This window comes from Ischnura elegans, chromosome 4 (assembly GCF_921293095.1).
Source record: "Ischnura elegans chromosome 4, ioIscEleg1.1, whole genome shotgun sequence".
In the NCBI taxonomy this organism is placed as follows: Eukaryota; Metazoa; Arthropoda; class Insecta; order Odonata; family Coenagrionidae; genus Ischnura; species Ischnura elegans.
The window spans coordinates 29,239,079-29,259,304 of NC_060249.1; the positions used below are offsets into that span (position 1 = coordinate 29,239,079).

A 20,226-nucleotide genomic window follows, 5' to 3' on the forward strand; every position below is an offset into this window, starting at 1 on the left:
TTTCTTTCTCTATAATGAATTGATTACATGAGTCATAGTTTCGAGCATTGATCGAAGGATACTCATGCATGTGCCAAAGAAAAAAATCTAACTTCATGACGATATCATTATCAATAATATTCTCTGCTCAGTTGAAAAATGAGGAATTTGTAAGTAGTATTGTCAGGGCAATTAGCGATTTAATGTACTGTAAATATTTCCCAATGTTGCCGAAGCAGACTAGTGAATTTTTTGCCAACATAATCATCCCTCTGCATTAACTTATTGAGTTAACGTTTTTCTCGTACTTAGATTTAACGAATTAAATTCCATGATAGGGAAGCTTGTCGCTGATGATGAGGTGACGGCTTCTGTGTGGCAGTAGTAATTTGTTTTCGGAGGAGAATATATATGACGAAAAGACGATTTCTCCACGTTTTCTGAGGATGAATTGATCTATTTCTTGAAGTTTATACTTTAAATTCAGTAAAACTTCTCCGAAAACAGCTTATTTTGGATTAGACTCTATTTACGCGTGTTAAAAATCTCTACAATACTCCGACGAACACGCTACGATGATTCTCTTTTCGCGTTTTCCGAAGGAGGACAACCAGGGACATGGGTAACAGATCAGTCACAAAATCCACCATTGATTGGATCTATCTTTTGTAGTCAGTCGTTCCATATAACCGACATTTGGTAGCAAGCAAATTCGTGGGTAAAGGGCTATTATTTTTTTCCAAAATGCATGTACTTATGTTATCAATTCCACTTTGCACATGTAAAGAGTAGTGGAGTGTTTGCGTGTGGCGACGCCGCTACACCTTCTGAATTTCCAGTTTTGTTGATGTAAGTTGTCGAATGATGTGATTGCAATCGCTTGTAAGTTTTTTTTATTCCGGTGAAGCTGCTCATATTGGTAAAATATGCGTGGGAGGCTGGATGGACGACGAAAAGTAGCCTTAGCAGTAATTACCTAAAAGATACCTAATAACTATGGACCACTGTCTATTTTATTAGACTAACAATATAATTTCCTCTATGTATTTACTTCAGTAAGTTCCTAATGATTTAAGTGTTTGGCTGATAACTTGTGTTTTATAATACCTATCTCTGGAAATCAATTTGACATGTTTTGACGACTCAGATAAATGAGTTTGTAGTTATTAATAGCTTGATCACCAGAGGTAATGGAATTATGCAAAAGCATAGTTTTTTTAAATTTCGTGGGATGGCGTGGCAGACTTTTAAGATTATCTCGCACGTTTCATATTTTTACCTACTTGAGTCTGTTTTCTCTTTTTTAAAATTCGTCTCCATTTTTCTAAATCCCAAGGTGTGTTTCAAATAGCATTTGATGCTCATTAAATTTACGTGAAAAATATATTGAATTTTGCGGAAAAAATAATTTACCCCACACAATTATTAAAAATTCCATAAATCGCACTGCTATCTGCATTTAAAATACCATTGTCTGTAACCCATATCGACAATGCTTTTGGCCTTTCAATACCAGTTAGTATTTGTGCATTTGAGTGTTTAAGTTTGGAAAATACTTTAATTTGTTTCGTAGAATATAATTTATGGACAAATGTTTTTTTCGTCTCGGAAGCGATGATTTCATAAGTTTTATTCTGTCGTGATCTCTCTGATGTAAAACAATATTTCTAGTCTGTAAATATCTGTGCAGAAAGTGTGTCGCCTTAGGCCCGGTTACTACCTCAATGTGGTAACTGACAAAATGTATGGGCTCGTCCGGGATTTGAACCCGGGACCTCTCGCACCCTAAGCGAGAATCATACCCCTAGACCAACGAGCCGCTGTTGGTTGTAGAGGCATTTGTTTCACAAAAGTATGTAATTAAGCCCAATATATTTTAGCTAAGTAAGGCCTTGTTCTAGGCTAGAAATATTTTTCTCTGGGTGAGCGGTGGAGATGGCCACTGTCCATCGACAGTCAATCTATTGGACATGTATGTAGCAACTAATCAGCTCGGAAATATCCAAGTTTGGCAACTAAGTTCAGGATTGAACTTGCTACCTCCATTTAGTCGTTCTGATTTTCATTATTGTGGCTTTGATACAGCCTCTAAGCGTATTTCGTATTTTCTTGTTCGAGCCATTTTGTCATTGAAATCTCTGTTTATCAACCATCTGTTTGCAAGGGTTATTTTTTTCACCCAGTCCTCCGGTGATTATCATCTTCATCTCCTCTAATTATCTATCAAGACAGCCGTTAGACCTTCATTTTTGTATGCCTGTCGCTCGGTTTCTGGAAATACGTTTTAGTTTCAAATGAAGTTCCATAACAAAATCAATGCCCACATCAATGCGAATAACCGGCTTATATGTATTCATTAAATACGTCATTAGAGAAACAGCATTCTTATAAAAAACCTAGGAAGAAGAACGGACAACTCAGTCGGCCACAGCATGAGATATGATGGCCTGCTGTAGACAATAGAATATATGGACGGGTAGAAGGCCAAGGGACAGGCTCGAATGAGTAACATAGTACAGAATGAGCATATATCTATAAGGTACCTACTTTTCGAAGCACAATAACATATCGCCGAGTGGAACTCTTCGATTAAAACTAAATAATCCAGTCCAATCATGAAGGCTTCATAAAAGTAAAGTTTTATGTCACTATCATCGATTTCTCACCAAGCACTCGCTATACCTTGTGCGGCAGAGACTACGGTTGTATTTACTAGCATTAATTGTGCGCTTTCGGCTACCAATTAAAGCTATGCCACAGTATTATGGTCATATGCTGCTTAAAAAAACAGCTTACTCGCCCGGTGTGTAAGCATCATATCTTTTGTCCCGGCAGAAATTATTAATGATGCCATCACCATTCATATCCGTTTCGCTTGCGTGTGACGAAAGGCAATCAACTGCGCATGCCCGTCCACGTAGGCAAACTTCTCGCCAACGGTTTGGCTCACGAGAAGAGGTTTTCATTACGGATTCCGCGGCGTGAGTACGAGCACATCCATTGACACGACTATAAATCAGCCACCCCATCCACGACTGTAGAGCCAGGGATTGAGCGGGAAGACTATCCCTCACATCCCATTATATATTTTATTGCCACTCCTCATTCGCCCCATCCCAACAGTATCCCCCCCTCCCCTTGGTCGGCTCCCCCACCTTCCTCGTTGCCATCCCAACCCCTCCGCAGCCCTTTACCTTTTCGGGAGTAATAGGGACAATACCTACCTCCCTTTGCCCCCTATCATACCATCCTCCCACCCTCTCTCTCTTTTCACCCGAGTTCCCACGTCGATCCGCTGTTGCCGCTTCCTCCCTCGCCAAGGGAGGGGGATACGCGACTTGGCAACGCCGCGCGAAGGAGCGGGAGGAGCGGCTATCGCTTTTTGAAGTCATGGCAGTGTCATGGTCTGGCGGTCGGGTGAGTCCATTGCGCTCCCACGGGAGAAAGGGAGGGGTGTATTTATTTTTGAGGGGTTGGAGGTAATGGGGAAGGGTATTAGGGAGGTTTTGGGTGGAGAGGGGAAGAGAAGGTCTGGTGGAGGAAAGACAAGAGAGGGGAGGAGGCAGAGTTGGAGTATGCGTCCCTTTACGGGTATGGAGATGACTGGGGTTGGCGTGTTTGCTTGAGTATGCAGGGGTGAGGTTGAAGACGACCCGGTCCCATGGTTACGGAGGAAGGTGTTGTCGGGGGGGGGGGGGGGGGGGGAGGGAAAGGGGAGAGAGCGGATGTGGAGGGAGGGGGAGGAGATTACGAAAGGGTTGGGTGTGAAGAGACACGCTACTGACAGCGGGCATTCTATCTATCTGCTCCTCCTAGGGGATGGGGGAGGTTTCATTGGAGGGAGGGCAGTGTGGTTATGAGGGTGGTGGAATGGGGCGATCTGTCGCGGAGGAAGTCTGTCGCTGCCTGTTCATCAAGACGCCCGAGTCGGAATTCACATACGACCTCTGGCGCGTCGCGCGATTCGCCAAACCCAATGGGCTCGTACAGTATTTTCTTTTTACTGCCAATTATTTTCTATATAATTCATTGTATTTGTAGATATTCAGGTTTACATTAGCTCTCTCAGTAGGTTTTCGCAGGTTTTTCACGCCCCCCTTCTTGTGTGGGCGTTTTCCTGCAGTGGGTTTTTTCCAATAAGGACGACAGTCAATATCCTTAGGTTTTTCCCACGTTCACTAACATCTTTTTACACTTGGTCAATAATAAATTTGTTAACTTATAATTTTATCTGTTGATTAAAAATGGAACTTCTATTTATTTTTACGTAATTTCTCTGCATGTGATTTCATGAGCAACTTGACAATGTATTTAACTGCATATATTTCATGTTTAACGAGGGGTTAGATGGAAGATGGGACTCTCTAGTCCCAATCTCGCCCAATAAAGACGTTTATTATTATTATTATTATTAATTATTATATTAATTAGAATTATTATTGCCTTTTTTCCCACAGCAGTTTTGCTCGTTCAAAGTGAGGCACGGATTTATTCTGAGCACTCTCGTCTTTTTATTCTGAGTCTAAATTTAAATTCTATTCGTCTAAATTTTCTGACTATTCGGCATGTACTTAAAATTACTGATTGTTGTCCGGTACAAGTTTTTCGGTGATCCGATATTTTTGAGATCTTGATGCATTGAGTGAGGCAGAGATAATAATTGGTCTGATGTGTACTTTCTCTGATTTCCATAATATCTTAATTTCCTCTTTAAGTTCTTCATATTTTCCATCTTGGTGGCATAGGTTTTTGTGCTGTTATGTGTATTAGGTACAGCAATATCTATGAAGTTAATATTACTACCATCGGGAAAAGTAATAAAAAAGGGATGAAGGCCTTCGTGACGTAGTACTGGAGGAGGATGCTGATGATAAAATGGAAATATAGGGTGAGAAATGATTAAGTATATAAAATAATAGGATAAGAAGATACACTATGGACCTATACGCCAAAGAAGAATACAGTGGGTTGATCACGTTATAGGACACAGCAATGTCGTGAAAACATAATGGGGGGAAAAATTGATGGGAAAGTCATCGGGGGAAGACAAAGGGACAAATACGAAAACCACAATGCCCTCCCTCCACTGGGTCCTTCCCCGACCCCCCGCCGCCAGGATTAGATAAATAGAATGTACGTTGTCAGTAGCGTGTCTCCTTTCATTCATTAATTTTAAATCTCATGCTACCACCAGACAATACATACTTGTAGCATTGTGTAATGAATAAATATCTGGAACAGATCGAGAAGGATACAGGGCAGAGGAGCCTCAGGGAGGAAAAAGAATTAGCGTGGCATAGGGAGAAATGGTGGGTTGCAGTGTTGCAATCTTAGGATTGCAATGTTATGCTTGTATTATGATTATTACAGTAGGTACACGTATTTCAGCATGATAAGGTAGGTTTTTACGGAGCAGTTTTCCGATGCACCTGGCCTGTCTTCCGTCCCATCTTGGACTTGACTTTTCAGTTCACATTCAGGCGCTCCCCTTTTCATCCTATTCTTTTTCTTCCCCTCCCTCGATTACTTATAACATTTGTCCCTTTTACCCTTTTTTTACATCCTCATCCCGCTGTATACTCACCCCATCCATACCTTCTGTCCCCTCCGTATCTCATGTAGAAGCTGTTTCTCGTCACCCACCATGCCCTGCACTTCGTGGTTCCCCATCCTCTCGGTCGACTTCACGTCTTCTCCAGACCCACAGTCTTTTCTTGTCTTCGGGTTTATAAAAAAAGAGATTCCCATTTTTCCCCATATTTCGATCCGTCGCCTATTCGCAGCGAAAATCACCCTTATTAACCCTTTCGTAGATTAGTTGATGACGTAAAGAGCTCATAGTGAGCGTGTCACCACTTCTCACCAACTCCTCGGCCATGGGCATGGGCTTCGTATGATTCTTTTTTGTTTTTTACTCTTGCGAGATATTCCTTTCCCTAATGAATTAATTTTCCTTGAACCAGTTAATAAACCAGAAAGCCAAATACGTCAGCAATTCATGAAAAGTGGGCAGCAAATTTCCCGTTCTCTTATTTTATGATGATATGAGAGTGGCTGAATAAGGAATATTTTTATGGTGACTTCTCATCATTCCCTTTCATATACCATTCCCATTTTTCTACGTCTAACTTCATCTACTACATGTTACTGTGCTAGCCGTCGACAGACATGCTTCTCAGGGGGTGAAGCATCACCAACATGCTAGAGAGGATTAAAATTTACTACCATTAGAGTGCATTAAGCGTCATTTACGCTGCATGTGGCACATAATCTACAATGTCCTACTAATGAAGATTATTGGCCTATGAAGCTAGAAATATAAAAATGCCGTTAGAAATACGAGGAAAATTCACAAACATTAAGGAATACACTACTTAGTAAGCCACACTAACAGTCAACTAACCTATTTGTAAATCCAAACATTGCCGCTACACTCTGTTATTAGTCGCGGAAAAAATACCTTAAAAATCTATCTGTTCTACAGTCTCTCTCTCTTATTTTATTTTTATGACCTGATCTACCGTAGTATGTGGGTGTTCGTAAGATATGGCTAACTTAGTCGGAAAATACACTGCTTTGGAATTAATCATAATAGGTTTAGTCTAGTTGTCAATCTGCAGTCTGACAGTGATTCCCATCCGAGTAAGTAAGAGGTCAGTAGCACTTACAAGACTCTCGTAACGGCTTTTCATGTATATCTACATGATTATAACGAATTTTTAAAATGAATGTCGGTCATTGGTTTGAGTGAACGACTCCATGATTGCATTCGACGGAGAAATTCATTGGACACCTGTCAGTAAATACTTTAGGCACGTGAATCTTAGTTATCTTTCATCTATCCACCTCTAGGTGTATGTTTGAGCCTTTACTAACCTCATCTTGGCTATTTGACAGGATGCGAGTCATTTTTTTGCTAGCAAGTTGATTGGAATAATTAAATTTAGCTTCCAATTAGATGAAGTGAATATGTCCTAAAACAGGAAATCCAATAACCAGTTAATGTTAGAAAGAAAAAATATCGCCGTAACTGGTTTTTCGTTCTAACCTCACTAGGTATTTGGATTTTTCAGTCTTCGGACAAGTTCAGCATTCTGCCTGATCGAAGCCATGTAGTTGACCGTCGCTGTAATGATATCCCGGTCGTCAAAGCTGATAAAAATGTGAATTCCTCGAAAGTGAATAAAAATCATAACAGATAAATTATCGGTTTTAATTCAATCTCACCAGTGCATATAATTTTACACAGTGGAGTTGAAATGTGAGTCATGCCGGAAAACAGCTTTATTTTTATCTAATTAATTAGTATTTCAATTTTAATTAAATATAGCGAATGCTCACATGCTCATTCAAAATTCGTATAAATTCCAAGCGCCCAGAATCGCATCGTGCGTTCGTATTAATTCGAGGTAATGTTATTTTTTCTGATTGGTTTTCTTTATTACGAACTGTAGACGGCTATGAAGCTTCGTACTTATTTATGCAGCTGTTAATAACTCTACCTAAGCGTGAAATGTTGCACGATTTCCAAAATAATTGGGGTCATGAAAACTCTTTTCGGAAAAAGAAAAATGTCGAGGAAAAATTCTTTCGAATCGTCCTTTAAGGATTAATTAACGTTGTAAATAATTGACGTTGAATTTTTTAGGCATATTTATGCTGTCATAGTGATTCCCTTTTAGGTGAGGATTTTTCTGTACTTTAATTATGGCGAAAGAGTGATGTTAGCGTTATGAATTTTCTAGACTGTGGATTCAAAACTGTTTATGACTCTTAGCCGATTTATCTCCGTCCCGCCTTTGTGCCAACCACATATTTCCCATCAGTATCATAGATAGGGACGTATAAATGATTCCATTCAATACTTATGTAACTTTTCTGAGGTGATTTAACGAAGTAAAGACGTGATCGCAAAGATTTAAAGGGTCTTTTGTTGGACATTTCTCCATTCTCTTTTCGTTAATAGGGCATTGATTACCTCACCATCTGTTTATAGCTTAGATCATAGTGTGGATTTTTGAATTCAATTTCAGCTTTCTAACGCGGCATGTGGTTTGTTTGAAAGTTAATTGCGTTCAAGTGTTTATTACAGGATGTCTTGCAGATAATTTTTATATTTTGTGTCTTTGTTTTAGGGTTTAAGCTGAATTTATTATTAATAAATGAGTTCCCTGCTCCATAATATTTTACTAAGACCTTTTTTTCCCGGAGGAAGTTGCTTCCAAGTATAGTAGAACGGTCATAACTCTCCAGTAACAAGTTTTGCCCTAGTTGGAATTGCATGAGGTTTACACTGATTTTCCGAAAAGAAATGAATAAATGCCTAATTAGATCCCATAGCGCATCGGATGCTATGAAAATGCATGTTAAACATAAAAAAAATTCAAGAATTAATACTTACGAATGTGATTCAATTCTATCGCCTTTGAAATGTCTGGCATACATGACCATTTTTTTTTTAATATGCAACAAGTACTCGGGTATTTAGATCAAATTCGCCTTTCTTTCTCTCAGTGATACAACTGGAAGGTTTTATTTTTTCGGTGAGGTTAGATCCTACCCTGTGATAAGCCACAGAAGTGTGAATTTCGCACATTCTATGGTATGGGGCCAGCTCTTTATCTGGACCATTATACACTGCACCCTCAGGTTCCACTCGGATTTAAACGTGGTACCCCTCGATCAGCAAAAAAACCCATCAATAAAGTCTATATGCTCCCTTTTTGTTATTGTCAATGGTAAATATCGAAAATGATAGTTTGATCTACCTACTTAGTAATCATGCTTTTCACAGCGATATATTTTTTTAAGCATATTCTTTTGCAATCGGTTGATCGAGTAGGTATACTCTGAGGAGTGTGAACCAACGCGAGGATAGAAGTCCAGAAAAGTGTAAACGGCGATTCGCAAATTGCCTAAGTTACAGGCGATGGGAACAAATGAGACGATATTAAGGATAAGGAGAGCTGGTCAACATAACATACCGGGTTAATATCATACCTGAGAATTTTTATTTTATTAATTAACCGTCGAATTTAGATGGTAGTCTCAAGGTTTTAAGGCGGTTCCACGTCGGCCCTTTTTGTAGTGTCTCTGAGGTAATGAGAGCTAGAACGGCGCAAGTTCGAATATTTCCAGGAGCACTGAATATTGCTAACGAGCGGAGGCGTAGAGTGGGAATTTGACGGTGGATTTCGGGATTAATTAATTTCCACCTCGAAGTCACCCATTCCGTAACGATCGTTTAAATGCTTAGAAAAATGACTTGTAAAACTCAAAGTTACTTGGTTCTTAAATAAATTTGAAATGTCTATTTTGTCTAAATTTTAAAACGTCTTAAAGTCCGTTCCCTTTCCCTCGGGCTACAACCTTATCGCGGTGGAAAGGCTTGCGCGTTCCTACGACCTCTAGCTAGCTGCGCTGGCGGGATTAATTCGCAATTATTCCCGGTAGGGCCACCCATGCCAGATTGGTCGAAGGGTAAGAGCCAGACGAAAGGTAGTCCATGTGATGGTGTCACGTAAAAAACACTGTTGGAAACCCTACCAACTATCTATTCCCTGAAAACATTTGTTTGATCGAACGATCCTCGGATGGAATCGCGGGATCCAGCCCTTAAGGGCGGGTGTCGTAGGTGGCAGCGAGATCAGCAAGGTCCTCGGGGTCCCTATAGTGCGAAATCCTTGCAGAGACACGTCATCATCATCTTTTTCAGCATCAGCAGCAACTTCCAAGGAGGAGGACAAAAAGACCCAGAGGATGGAGAAGAAGAAGGTATCGATGAATGTAGGGACGTGGAATGTGAGGACAATGATGAGGGCGGGTAAAATATAAAAAGGAAAATGCGGAAAGGGAGGATAGATATCTTGGGTCTATCCGAAGTTAGGTGGACAGTGGGGATTACTAGAGTGACGGGTTCAGGGTTATATACGTATGTATAGTGGTGGGGATGAAAGTCAACGAGGGGTGGTGTATTAAACGAGAAGATGGGTAAGCGTGTGGTAGTTATAGATCAGGCAAGCGATAGGATTCTTATGGTAGTAATTGAAGGACAACCCACCAACCTCGTGGTGATTCAAGTTTACATCAATCATAGGAAGGAAGAATTGGAGGAGGTGCATATACAGCTCGAGGAAAGAAACTCCGGGTAAAAATCTGGTAGTGATGGGGAAATGGAACGCTTCAGTAGGAGAAGGGAGGGATGGAAACGAAAGAGGAGAATTTGGACTGTAAAAAAATGTAATGCGGAACGACGGAGCAGAGAAAGCAGCAGAGTTTTGCAAAACAAACAAGTTACTCATAACAAGCACATGGTCCAATCATCATAAAGGGCGAAGGTATAGTGTGATAGCAAAAGTTCTAAGCGGCCGCCTAAATAGGCCTAACGGTCCATATCTTGATACAGAATCGCCAGATTAGGACTAGCAGATAATAAGAATGAAAAATGAAGACCTGGAATAAAATATGTGAAACAGGTAAAAGAGGATTGTGAAAGAGAAAAAATACGTTGGTGTGGAACGATGAACTGATAGAAGAATTGAGTGGAGAGCTCCGTCAAACCAATATTAATATTGTTCAGCAGTGATGATGATACGGGTAGACAAGATGACTTTCTTGGAATTCGGCAATTAAAGTAATCGATAGGGCTACCTTCGTTAATTTTCCTCAACCGTTTTCCATTTTTATAATCTCAATAATTTTCCATTGTCATCGAGTAGCATCTTCAATATAACAAGGTGAGGAACACTAAAACTGTTCCACTGATATTTTTAATTGGCAATAATAAAAAGGGAGCTTATTGAATACAGTGATAGGGCATTTGGTTCTTGATTGAATGGTAATGGAATTGAATCCGAGTGAATCCTAAGGACGCGGTGCGAGGTGGTCCAGAAAAAGTGCTGGCTCCACTACCCAGAATGTCTGAAGTTCACACTTTTGTGGCTTATTACGGGTTATGATCTACCCTGATCCATTCAAACAAGCCTTCAAGTTGAAGCATTGCGAGAAATAAAGACGAATTGTCGTATGGACAATTTTCACCCAAATATCCAAGTATGCCCTTCATATTTTTATGGAAAAAATAGTCATTTAACCAAGCAATTAACCGACGCTATAATTGAATTTTTTCAAACTAAGTTTGCACTTTGAAAGCATTCATGTGCCAAAAAAATTTCCACCTCATTATAACACTATTAGAAAGAATTTTTCCTCTTTTTGGGATTTGCCATTTTTTTCGCAAAAAGAGCTTTCATGATTCCAATTATTAGGAAATCGTTTAATAGTTCACGCCCGGGTAGAGTTATTAACAGCAGGTCCGTAATGGACCCCTTCTTAGGGCGGTGGACGGCCATTGCCAGAGGGCGCCAGCACTATGTAGGGGAGGACTACCGGGAGGTCTGGGGGTGTGGAATGTGATAAATAAATTTTGAAATATTAATCCTTACCCTCTTGAGATTGAATTAAATGTTACCAGATTGATTTATACTAAATTTAGTTATTATTTTCTTTACTCAAGACGGTGTTATTTTTGCTGTTAATTGAGACATCATTGAAATATAGTTAACTGATCTATGTTGGTATTCTAAGTGTAAAAGTTTTTGGTTTCGGAACAGGAGGGCGCCAAAGATTTCCAGGCGGGAGGGCATGCCGGGATACGTCCCGATGTCCCGGCGGCCCACCACGGGCCTGATTAACAGCTAAATAAATAAACAAGTAGCTTAATTGTCGCCTATAGTTCGTAATATTGAAAACCATAAAAAAATAGCATTGCCCCTCATTAAAAAGAACTAACGACACGATTCTGGGCCTCAGGAATTTATACGAATTTTGATTGAGCACGCGAAAATTCGATGTATTTAATTGATAACAATAAAAGCTGTATTTTCCGGCGTGAATCATATTTCAATTCCACTGTGTAAAATTGTATGCACTGGTGAGATTGAAATAAAACCGATAATTCGTCCGGAATATATCTCATTCTATTTAGAAAAATTCATTTTTTTATCAGTCTTATCGATCGGGATATCATTATAGCGAGGGTCAACTGCATGGCCGAGGTCAATCAAAATGCTCAACTTGTCCGAAGACAGCAAAATCCTAATTGCAATTGATTCCGGCCTCGGTGGCGGCGGGGTAAAGTCCTCGCATTCCCTAACAAGAGATCACTCCTTTCCCGTCTGAGTTTCCCCTATCCAGGGCATGGTTGTTCGTGTACGTGCAATTGATAAAATTGTTGAATACCCCGATATAAAATGACCAATATGAGCTGTATTGGGTGGTTTGCGAATAGGATAAAAATATATAAAATAAGTTAGAGGGAAAAAGCGATTACGGCAATATTTTTCTTTCTAACATTTACTAGCGATTTCCTGTGTTAGGGCATATTAACTTTATCTATTTGGAGGCAAAATTGAATTATTCCAATCAATATGCTAATAAAAATTCGCCTTCTGCTTAATAAAATGGGGATAGCAAAGGCTCATGCACACAGATGTGGGCAGATGAATGGAGTCACGTGTTTAAGGTATCCGATAAATTGCTCCGTCGAATGCAATTCACATAATCAAAATTAATTTAAAAATTTATTAAAATCATGTACATGCCGTTACGATACCCTTGTTATTACTACTGACCTCTTAGAACAACTTCGATTGGAATCATTGTTTTTTGCAACTATTAGACAAACAAAAATTCGCACGCGGATAGACGAATACCTCTTTCTCACTAAAAACCTAATAATGCGCAACCACAAATATCATTCGACTTCGCAACGTAAAATCAGTGCTTTCTAGCTAATGAATCACGATAATATCTGTTATTTCAGAGTCATTTATGTTTTAATCCGACCTAATACGTTGGATACTCAGAGATCAAGATGAAGTGGCTGTCGAACACCGCACCGCCGCGCCGCCACAGCCCTGGCCATGGGGGCAGTTTTCATAGCTGCCGGAGCGATCGGAGCCATGTACTATTGGCAGAAGAAAAGTAGGACTTTTGATGACGACGAATACTCTGTGTTAGAGAAATACTTAGGAATAATTACTTAATAATCTTAATAAATCGTTGGAAATTTTCGTCCTTAGATTTTCAGTCTCAGGACACTTTTCTTTATGAGAGGCATCTTTGACGCACTGAGTATTCAGCTGAAATGAAGGAGTAAATGCCCTACAGGACCTTATTTTCGACAGCGACAATGGAGTTATGGAAGCAGAGTAAGGTAATGGATGATGACAATGTAAGATTGAGAGAAATTCCAAAATTATTGTTCTACTGAGAAAATGGCAGAGAAAGGTGAAATCATGAGGGCACCTTAGTTGGGATTATAAGAAAGGATGGCGTTATAAATTAGGATAAACTTTTTCGTAGCGCACTCACCTCTGGAGGCTTTGGGCGCACGGCGGGCGGTGGGGTGGGGGTCATGGGTGGGTTTCACGGAAGTAATACCTTCAAACCGCGCACATGGATTCCAAAGGAGTTTAGAAATTGCATTTTCAGGATTTTAAAAAGATTTAAAAGGACGCTTTTCAGTCGTCATTAACATTCATTCCATCTCCTGGTTTGAGCTGAATTAGCGACGAATATTCTTAAACTGGTTAAAAGAGGGCTACTTAACTAGAAGGAAAGATGCAGTAGCAAGCACTTTAAGCTTTTATGATTGATTTTTTCAAAATCTTGATTTGTTAAACGTCACAAAGTTTCCTGAACCTCGAAGAAAAATGTTTTAGTCGCAGTTCACTCGAATATTCTGCTACTGCGTTGCCACGTCTTGCCCGCGAATCCCAAAAAGAATTCCAAGAAGGAACGTTCACTTTGACATATTTTCATAATTTCGATATATAAAATGAGCAACAAATAAATAATTTATTTTCGGATCATAGAAAAATTAGAAATAAATTAAAAAGTGTTACCATTTATTTAATATTTTCTTTCGGGGGAAACTGTAGGACTAGATAATTTTTAAACATTTTAGTTAATTTACAACAAAATAAGCGTTATCAAAGTACGACAAGGCCTTTTCACCTATCTCAAATTATTTTAGAAACTTATTGTGGAAGATAAATACTGTAGACTAAGTAGTTTTCGCTAGGTTGAGTTACAAAGTTCATGAAGTTGACAAAACGGCTAATTTTATGGGGCACGGAGCCATTTATTGCACTGGCGTGTATACATTTCTGAATTTTTCGTACAACGAAATATTAATAAAAATTTACAATATTTAAAAAATGACGCATTATTCATTATTTTAACATGCACATAACCGCATATAGATTTGCATAATACATCGGCACATCATTTTGACTCCGACAACAGTGGTCGTCCATCTCATGCTGGTCGCTCATCTACATCTACAGAATACCCTGCGAGCCGCCTCAATGGTGTTTGGTGGGGGGTGAGTATACACCAACGTGCAGCATGCAATCTTGGTAGTCGTCGACAAAATAACATATGACAGCAATCGGTGTAAGCTTTCACCGATCATGCATTGTTCCATTCAGGTTCACTATAACCATACAATAAATACAAATTATTAATGTGGTAACTATCGATGTAGCTGCATAAAACTAGTTACATACTGAAAAGGAAAACAAGGACTTAAAAAACCAAACCAGGGAAGGAGAAATAAAAAGAAAGAAAAAATAAATGCATTTGGTCCAATTAGCGATTGATGGCACATGTTTTACTATCCCCGATAGTCCAAGGAAAGAACGAATCCCGGAGGAAATCGTTTCAAAAGAGCGCCGCGGCGGACTTGCGCGTTGCCTGCACCCATTCTCCCAAGGTGTGGTGCAGAGCCAACCCCCCAGTGACACGAGCCCGTCTTCTTAATAAGGTGTTAATTGATGGGGTGAGGGGCGGTAAAAGGTAGGGGTAGGTTTAGCGGAAGGCTTGGCACGACAGTGTTTGTGGTTTTTGTTGACTGGAACTTGAAGACATAGGAAGAGGAGCGCGGAAGAGGATGAGCAGCTATGGATTGGATATCGGTTCGAGTATTCCAGAGTGTCGACCTGGGCCCTTTGACTTTGCCCTGTGACCCTTGACGATCAAGGCCTCTGTTTGAAGGAAAGTGGCGCTATCATAGAGAACGAGTTCTCCCGTGGGAAGAGCGTTATTAAGCTAACTAGTTCGATTTGCAATTATTGATATTGAATGACAATGGCAAAAAGTAAACTGATGGACTCCGATTTCAATGATTGTCGCGTTTCAAGTCGAATTCTGTAATCGAAATCGAATATTCTAATGATTCGATTGAAATAGTGATATCGATAGCCTATTTTGGTGTCTATTGGCACCGAACTCAAGAGTTCATTATTGTCAATGGCCATAAATCGTTGATGATTGTAGATGATCGTCCGTTAGTGATGGTCGTGGATTTTCGATGATAACAGATCGTGGACAGCTGCTATGTGCTTATGGTGCTTGACCGTTGATGATCTTCTATTTTCAAAGATAAGCGCTATTTTGCATCAGTTTTTTGATCGTATTATGCTAATTAACTGGCCAATGAACCTTGATGATGACCCTTGACGATCAAGGTTCATGAGAAATTGTTATCGACAAGTCTACAATAAAGTTGACGATGCTTGCTGTCGATATCGAAGTTCATCATCGAATTTTCGGATGTGTATAACACCTTAGGTGGTTCCGATGCGCCGAGCCGTCAAACCATATTACCGTCGCGTAAGAAGTTAGTTGAAGGGTCAAGGGATTATGCATTTTATTTCACCATACTCTCTACCCTCACTTCGACTCGAGTGTGTCGAAGTTGACAGTCGATAGAAGAGCAGTCGACAAGAAACAGCTATCACTCTCGACTCGCCCGTGTAGACTAGGAAGAAAGTACAAATCGATTCATGACGTAGTCGATCATGATTCGATCAATGAGGGAACTCTGAACGCAGTGTGAATCTGAGGGAAGTTGAAGCAGTTCAAATCTGAATGCAGTCTGAATTGAAGATTATGGATAAACCACAAGCGGCTCAGTTGATTTTACTACTCGGGCAAATAAAGGAGATGCAGCTTGCTATTAGTCAACTTATTGCTTATTGGAGAGTAGTCGCTCGCCAAAATGTAAGTATATATTCTCAAATGTTAGAAGAGATGAAGATACTAATCTATAACCTCCTTCGATTATTTTGGTATTCCACTTCTGCCATCGCAAAGCGAATTTGAACTTCTGAGACACTTCTGTATCGATAATAGTCGCATGGTATCGTTTTGGAGCCATTATGATAGTAGTAATCGTCGTCCAGTGAACTAGGCTAAAGGGTTGATTTAGAGGGATTAAGATATTTGACTTTCGCCTCCTTCGATTGTTTTGTTATTCCACTTCTGCCATCGCATAGCGAATTTTAACTCCCAGGGCACTTCTCTGTTAGTAATTTTCGCGTGGTAACATTTTAGAGCCACCACAATAGTAGTCAACATCGTCATGTACCTAAGTAAAATAAAGTCTCGAGAAAAGCGCACTACGCGATATTGTATGTACATAACCGATTGAAAAGAGCGGACAAAATTGGCTGCGAAAAACACAGAAACAAATGCAAGACTGATTTAGAAGGATTGAAGGAGAGAGGCTTACCGGGAAGGAGTTGTCTACGCTGTATTGATAATATTTGCGCGGTATCTTTTTTTGAGCTACTATGATTATAATCAACGTCGTCGTTTAAGTAAGGCTAAAGGATTGATTTAGGAGGGTTGAAGGAGCGAGGCTTATGGGGTCTGAGTTGTCCACGCTGGCGATGGGGAAGGTCTTGGGTGGATAAAGAGCTTTATGACGGAGGGCGACGAGGGCCTCCGCGGGACCTGCCTCCCCCCTCTCGTGATTTCGCCGCCGCTTGATGGGGAAAGATTGGTGCTCGGTTTTCTGAGGGGTTGTCATGAGGATTTCGGTTTGAGTGTATGGGATGGTGGGGAGGTCGCGCATTGCGGAGACTGGAGATTGAGAGAGGGAAACTCTTTCGGGGCAGCGAAGGACGAATATGTAAAGGTACGGTACATAAGGACATGAGCACACGTACATTTATTTGTACATATGTGTGAAGGCGAGCTTTTATCGCCGGGAGGAGGAGGAGGGCATGGGAATGGAGTCTCCGAGTGGGAAATGAAGGATATAGGGGTGGGTCGGGGAACGCTGGAATGGGCGGAGGGGTGTTATTTCGGCCTTTTATATGCGGGCATATATATATTTTTTCATTCGAGCCCTGCAGTCCCCGTAATATTAAAGCTGGCTTTCGCTTCGGCGGAGTTTTGAGGCGATGGATGAAAAGAGGCCGTGGGGCGAGGTTGAGAAGGGGCCGCGTGCAGCGTAAGAGAGAGAGAGAGGGAACAGCATTCGCCGCTGAGGTCGTCCCTTCAGGGTTCTCTGTGCTTAGACTCCGTTTGTTTTCGTATTTCGGAGATCGGTGGACTGCCCTATGATTCTTTTAATAGAGAGGCCTAGAATACATCGGCAGGATAGATGAACATGGATGTTTATCTCTTCGTGCGACGGGGTGTTGTATTGACTCGCATTAAAAATACTTTTACATAACATATGAGTGGTGAGAAGCCAAGGGGTCCAAGTGATTTATTTTTTCTAAACAGAGTTAGGGTCTGAAATTGGGTAAAGAATACAAACGAGGTCAATCAAATGTTAATTTATTCTTTTGATTTTCCACTCGATGTTAGCACAGAATATAGACTCACTCGTGATCCTTGGCAACCAAGTTTTTGTATATTTCTTCCAACAATTAACTGCACTTAACTCTGTTTATTAAAAATCACTTGTACCTCTTGGCTTCTCACCCCCTCATATATGACACTAAAACAATGCCATGTTTTCAGGGAGAGTAAAATTAATGTACCACTTTCAATAGTTCAACGTGAATACGTGAATAAATTAAAAATTCTGTGTATGAGTGTTTAAAAAATAGCCCCATAAGGTTTTTTTTTACCTAAGGTGCAACGTAATATGAAATTGGGGAACGAGTTGGTATGGTGGTAAGAGTGATGGCTTCACACTCCAATGGCTCGGGCTCAAGTCCCAGCGGTGGAATAGAATGTTCAGGGACTGCCCGATCCCTACTTGGGAACTTTGTGGAGGGCACTTAAGTTCAACACTCCGTGCGTCGGATGGGATGGTAAGTCCTGGTTCCTTTGGCACCTTTCGTTGAGATCAAGTACCGACGCCGGGTTTCTCTCCACCCTTCGTATCTCTACACCCTCCATTCCATGCCTTCATTCCCAATAGCGAAGATGACTTAAGCTGTCGGCCGCCTCCTCCAAATACTAAAGCGATATATAAAGTGCCCTCAACATTTTTCAGGTGCTACCCCAGGAAGAAAGTTTACACTAAAATTGTTAGGTAACCTAGTAAATTGACGAAGTAAAGTGATCTGAAGAAACTGAAGATAACTCCGAAGAACGTATGGCAGGTAGAAAATTGAAGGAAGCTCAACATCAGTTATCATTTCAAGAAGCAGTATAAAGTAAAAAAAAGGGATGTAACCGAAAAACCAGTTGAAGATAACTGGAAAGATTTTAAAAGTGGAAAACAAGAGGCCGCAAAAGTTTTTCGGAGAAGAAAAGTTGTCAAGAAAAGTTCATGGATCACGGATGAAGTCTTAGAAGAAAGAATAAAGTACATACAGGAATGCAAAAAACGAAGATGGACAACTTCACCAAAAGAAAATAAGGAACGAAATAAGGCGGAAGGTGAGGTTAGCTAGAGAAATGCGGACGAAGGTCTGCGAAAATGTGCAGAAGAGCCTCTCACGTGGGAAGGTTGAAGCTGCCTATACGATGGTTGTGAACCGCTTCAAGGAGCAGAGGGCAATATGCAATTCAATTACGAACCAGAGCAGTGATACCCTTATTGAAAATGAAAGCGAATTTAAGAGATGGAATGAGTATCTGAAAGAGTTATACGACGGAAAAATTTTGTTGCGTACATAATAGATTAGGGAAATGAAATCGAAAAGGATTTTAAGGGAGCTTCAATCTTAAGATCCGAATTTGACGCCGAAAGAAAGGACCTAATGGTGAATAAAGCATCTGGAATCGGCGCTATTCCTGCCGATATTACTTAAAACACAGGAAAGACATTAGCTCAGCTTTACGAAGCCATCTACGACATGTGTATTACGGGGAACGTACCAAGGGACTTCGAGAAGAACATCATCGTTCCTATAATCAAAAGGAGAAGAACGGAGGGATGTGATGGTTTTAGGGCCAATTGCCTAGCGACACATGCGTCGGAGATATTGACAGGAATCATCTATGGGGTAGTAGAATGGAAAGCAGAGGAGTTTCTGGATGAAGATCAGCTAGGATTGAGGAAAGCAAAGACACAAAAGAGGCCATTTGGCCCTTAGGCATCTTGTAGAGAAGAGTAAAGAGAAAAAACCCTACATTTATCGCGTTTCTGGGCTTAGAAAAGGATTTTGAAAACGTGGATCGGAATGCAATGTTCGCAATCCCGAAATAAATTGGGATGTCTTATAATCGCTGGAGAATTATCCACAGTTTATATAAACTGTGTAAGCTGAAATAAAATCTGGATCCAGCTGCAAAGTAGAAAGAATAAGGAAAGGAGTGGGACAAGGGTGTGCTCTGTCCACCGGAATTTTCAACGTGTTCATTGAGAAAGCTGTCAAATAAATAAAAGACAAATCACCAGGGGTGAAAATCCACGCTGTGCAAGTTAGAATGCTGAGATTTACCGATGACATACCGGTGGTAGAGACGGAGAGAGGCCTGAAGAAAATTCTGTTGGCTATGGAAAAAATAATGACTAGATATAGACTGAATATCAACGCAAAGAAAACAAAATTTCATAGCGCATTTTCAAAACAAAACTTAGCCACTTCAAAATATCAGTCGGAGACTTAAGTCCAAAACTTGTCAAACTAAGATGGCGGAACTTCGGCCTCGCCAAAAACTCGGAAACAGCGCCTCCAGAGATTTAAAACCTCATTGGGATTGGACTATGAGAGCAGAGGAGACATAAAGACTGACAGCTTTCGAAATATGGTATTAAAAGAGAATGATGAAGATAAAATTGATAGATCGTGTGATTAATGCGGAAGTCCTAAGCTGAGTAGGAGAGAAAACCTTGGGTGAATGATGGGACGTATTAGTCGGCCATATCACGAGAAACGATGGAATAATTAAAAGTTATCGCGGAAGGAAAGGTGGAATGGAAGAACGGCAGAGGTGGGCTTCGAGTTAATTAAATAGAGCAGGTGATTTAGGATGTAAAGCAGAGGA

The 20,226-nt window shown here is 40.4% G+C and overlaps 1 non-coding gene across 1 annotated transcript; it reads right to left on the reverse strand.

The window, feature by feature from the left end:
• Positions 1-1,726: 1,726 nt before the first annotated feature.
• On the reverse strand, positions 1,727-1,798 carry Trnap-agg. Its single transcript has one exon. It is a non-coding gene; the product is annotated as a tRNA-Pro (tRNA).
• Positions 1,799-20,226: the final 18,428 nt, after the last annotated feature.